Raw genomic sequence first — 5,000 nt, forward strand, 5'->3', positions numbered from 1 at the left:
CGGGCCCTTGGTTCCACTCCGGTCTGCTCGCCGGAGAGTCTGGGGCTTCCCGGTCTACTTCCCCGAAAGCAAAGCCGCCCGGTCTACCCGCCCTTCCGCGCCGGTTTCCCCGGTCTACTCGTCGGAGAGGCTGGGGCTTCCCGGTCTACTTCCCCGAATGCAAAGCCTCCCGGTCTACCCGCCCTTCCGCGTCGGTTGTCCCGGTCTACTCGCCGGAGAGGCTGGGGCGTCCGGTCTACCCGGAGAAAGCAAGTCTTCCCGGTCTGCCCGCCGGTTGCCCCGGTCTACTCGCCGGAGAGTCTGGGGCTTCCCGGTCTACCTGAGAGAAAGCAAGGCCTCCCGGTCTACTCGCCGGAGAGCCTGGGACGTCCCGGTCTACCTGAGAGAAAGCAAGTCTTCCCGGTCGACTCGCAAGGGCGCCGCTTGCCCCGGTCTACCCGCCGGAGAGGCTGGGGCTTCCCGGTCTACTTCCCCGAAAGCAAAGCCTCCCGGTCTACCCGCCCTTCCGCGTCGGTTGCCCCGGTCTACTCGCCGGAGAGGCTGGGGCGTCCGGTCTACCCGGAGAAAGCAAGTCTTCCCGGTCTACCCGCCGGTTGCCCCGGTCTACTCGCCGGAGAGTCTGGGGCTTCCCGGTCTACCTCTCCGAAAGCAAGGCCTCCCGGTCTACTCGCCGGAGAGCCTGGGACGTCCCGGTCTACCTGAGAGAAAGCAAGTCTTCCCGGTCGACTCGCAAGGGCGCCGCTTGCCCCGGTCTACCCGCCGGAGAGGCTGGGGCTTCCCGGTCTACTTCCCCGAAAGCAAAGCCTCCCGGTCTACCCGCCCTTCCACGTCGGTTGCCCCGGTCTACTCGCCGGAGAGGCTGGGGCGTCCGGTCTACCCGGAGAAAGCAAGTCTTCCCGGTCTACCCGCCGGTTGCCCCGGTCTACTCGCCGGAGAGCCTGGGACGTCCCGGTCTACCTGAGAGAAAGCAAGTCTTCCCGGTCGACTCGCAAGGGCGCCGGTTGCCCCGGTCTACCCGCCGGAGAGGCTGGGGCTTCCCGGTCTACTTCCCCGAAAGCAAAGCCTCCCGGTCTACCCGCCCTTCCGCGTCGGTTGTCCCGGTCTACTCGCCGGAGAGGCTGGGGCGTCCGGTCTACCCGGAGAAAGCAAGTCTTCCCGGTCTACCCGCCGGTTGCCCCGGTCTACTCGCCGGAGAGCCTGGGACGTCCCGGTCTACCTGAGAGAAAGCAAGTCTTCCCGGTCGACTCGCAAGGGCGCCGCTTGCCCCGGTCTACCCGCCGGAGAGGCTGGGGCTTCCCGGTCTACTTCCCCGAAAGCAAAGCCTCCCGGTCTACCCGCCCTTCCGCGTCGGTTGTCCCGGTCTACTCGCCGGAGAGGCTGGGGCGTCCGGTCTACCCGGAGAAAGCAAGTCTTCCCGGTCTACCCGCCGGTTGCCCCGGTCTACTCGCCGGAGAGTCTGGGGCTTCCCGGTCTACCTGAGAGAAAGCAAGTCTTCCCGGTCGACTCGCAAGGGCGCCGGTTGCCCCGGTCTACCCGCCGGAGAGGCTGGGACGTCCGGTCTACCCGGAGAAAGCAAGTCTTCCCGGTCTACCCGCCGGTTGCCCCGGTCTACTCGCCGGAGAGTCTGGGGCTTCCCGGTCTACCTGAGAGAAAGCAAGGCCTCCCGGTCTACTCGCCGGAGAGCCTGGGACGTCCCGGTCTACCTGAGAGAAAGCAAGTTTTCCCGGTCGACTCGCAAGGGCGCCGCTTGCCCCGGTCTACCCGCCGGAGAGGCTGGGGCTTCCCGGTCTACTTCCCCGAAAGCAAAGCCTCCCGGTCTACCCGCCCTTCCACGTCGGTTGCCCCGGTCTACTCGCCGGAGAGGCTGGGGCGTCCGGTCTACCCGGAGAAAGCAAGTCTTCCCGGTCTACCCGCCGGTTGCCCCGGTCTACTCGCCGGAGAGTCTGGGGCTTCCCGGTCTACCTCTCCGAAAGCAAGGCCTCCCGGTCTACCCGCCCTTCCGCGCCGGTTTTCCCGGGCTACTCGCCGGAGAGGCTGGGACGTCTGGTCTACCCAGAGAAAGCAAGTCTTCCCGGTCTACCCGCCGGTTGCCGCGGTCTACTCGCCGGAGAGTCTGGGGCTTCCCGGTCTACCTCCCCGAAAGCAAGGCCTCCCGGTCTACTCGCCGGAGAGCCTGGGACGTCCCGGTCTACCTGAGAGAAAGCAAGTCTTCCCGGTCGACTCGCAAGGGCGCCGGTTGCCCCGGTCTACCCGCCGGAGAGGCTGGGGCTTCCCGGTCTACCTCCCCGAAAGCAAGGCCTCCCGGTCTACTCGCCCTTCCGCGTCGGTTGCTCCGGTCTACTCGTCGGAGAGGCTGGGACGTCTGGTCTACCCGGAGAAAGCAAGTCTTCCCGGTCTACCCGCCGGTTGCCCCGGTCTACTCGCCGGAGAGCCTGGGACGTCCCGGTCTACCTGAGAGAAAGCAAGTCTTCCCGGTCGACTCGCAAGGGCGCCGCTTGCCCCGGTCTACCCGCCGGAGAGGCTGGGGCTTCCCGGTCTACTTCCCCGAAAGCAAAGCCTCCCGGTCTACCCGCCCTTCCGCGTCGGTTGTCCCGGTCTACTCGCCGGAGAGGCTGGGGCGTCCGGTCTACCCGGAGAAAGCAAGTCTTCCCGGTCTACCCGCCGGTTGCCCCGGTCTACTCGCCGGAGAGTCTGGGGCTTCCCGGTCTACCTGAGAGAAAGCAAGTCTTCCCGTTCGACTCGCAAGGGCGCCGGTTGCCCCGGTCTACCCGCCGGAGAGGCTGGGACGTCCGGTCTACCCGGAGAAAGCAAGTCTTCCCGGTCTACCCGCCGGTTGCCCCGGTCTACTCGCCGGAGAGTCTGGGGCTTCCCGGTCTACCTCCCCGAAAGCAAGGCCTCCCGGTCGACTCGCAAGGGCGCCGCTTGCCCCGGTCTACCCGCCGGAGAGGCTGGGGCTTCCCGGTCTACCTCCCCGAAAGCAAAGCCTCCCGGTCTACCCGCCCTTCCGCGTCGGTTGCCCCGGTCTACTCGCCGGAGAGGCTGGGGCGTCCGGTCTACCCGGAGAAAGCAAGTCTTCCCGGTCTACCCGCCGGTTGCACCGGTCTACTCGCCGGAGAGTCTGGGGCTTCCCGGTCTACCTCTCCCAAAGCAAGGCCTCCCGGTCTACCCGCCCTTCCGCGCCGGTTTTCCCGGGCTACTCGCCGGAGAGGCTGGGACGTCTGGTCTACCCGGAGAAAGCAAGTCTTCCCGGTCTACCCGCCGGTTGCCGCGGTCTACTCGCCGGAGAATCTGGGGCTTCCCGGTCTACCTCCCCGAAAGCAAGGCCTCCCGGTCTACTCGTCGGAGAGTCTGGGACGTCCGGTCTACCCGGAGAAAGCATTTCTTCCCGGTCTACCCGCCGGAGGGGCTGAGGCTCCCCGGTACCAGCTCAGCCGCCACTAGGGGCGCCGTCCCTTCACAACTCTCGGTTAGAGTGCAGTGAGTGGCCCATTTGAATGAAACGCCCGGTCGACCCGCAGGGGCATTAAGGGAGAAAACACTTGGTGTGCCTTTTCGGGGGGGGGGGTGGAGCACACGGCATGGCTTCCCTTGCGTACGGGGTAGACACAGACACGGGGATACAGAGAGACAGACAGCAAGACAGTAACCATTTGACAAGATTGTTGTCGTTTAGTCGTGTCCGACTCTTCGCCATGCACTCCTGTCTTCCACTGCCTCCCGCAGTTTGGTCAGACTCCTGTTGGTAGCCACGAGAACACCTTCCAACCTTATCTGGTCCTCTGTCGTCCCCTTCTCCTTGTGCCTTCCATCTTTTCCCAACGTCAGGGTCTTTTCCAGGGAGTCTTCTCTTCTCGTGGGGTGGCCAAAGTATTGAGGCCTCAGCTTCAAGGATCTTACCTTCCAGTGTGCACTCAGGGCTGAATGGATCCCATCCGAATGAAACACCCGGTCAACCCATTACAGCAATGGGAACTGGGGTTCGTAGAGGACAGGCGTTCGGACGACCCTTCTTTACGGGGGACCACGCAACGGTGCGAGTCAGTGGGCTGGATGGGGTATATTCTTGCAGCAGTAGCACCTTAGAGAGGAACTAGGTTTGTCATCGCTACGAGCTTTCGTGTGCCTGAAGAAGTGTGCATGCTCACGAAACCTCATAGCGATGAAAAACTTAGGTGGTCTCTAAGGTGCTTCTCTCTCTCTCTCTCTCTCTCTCTCACACACACACACACACACACACACAGAGAGAGAGAGAGAGAGAGAGAGAGAGAGAGAGAGAGAGAGAGACATATAAAAATACACCCACGTCCTTGCTTGCGGGGGACAGAGACAGACACAGAGAGACGGACCCAAAATATATCAAAAAGAGAGAGAGACCCAGGCAGGCCAGGACACACAAACACATACACAAACGCACAAACCCCCATTTCGACTGCATGGACGCACGCAGAATAACAACAACAGGGACAATATCGAACGCACGCACGCAACGCGGAACAAACTTGTTTGCGAGGGAGGGAGACGGAAAGACACAAGATATCTCTCTCACGCTGGCATACACTGAAACAGAGCATGTGCTTGTGCCGAGGAGACAGAGAGAGGACAGGAATCAAATACACCTCGCACTCGCACTCAAGTGTGCAGGGGAGACAGAAATGGACACAAAATCTCTCTCTCTCTCTCACACACACACACACACAACACACAAACAAAGAAAACACAAAACAAAACTCTTTTGCGGGGGAGGGAGACTGAAAGACACAAAATATCTCTCTCATGCAAGCATAGACTCAAACAGAGCATGTGCTTGTGTGGGGGAGACACACACACACACACACACACACACACAGAGAGAGAGAGAGAGAGAGAGATGGACACAAGTATCACTCTCTCTCTCTCTCTCTCTCTCTCTCTCTCTCTCTCACACACACACACACACAGGCCAGACAGACAGACAGACAGACACACACACACAAAGACGGCCCACCCAAGTGGGGGGGGAA

Source organism: Zootoca vivipara, chromosome 16, assembly GCF_965207765.1.
Source record: "Zootoca vivipara chromosome 16, rZooViv2.hap1.1, whole genome shotgun sequence".
NCBI lineage: Eukaryota > Metazoa > Chordata > Lepidosauria > Squamata > Lacertidae > Zootoca > Zootoca vivipara.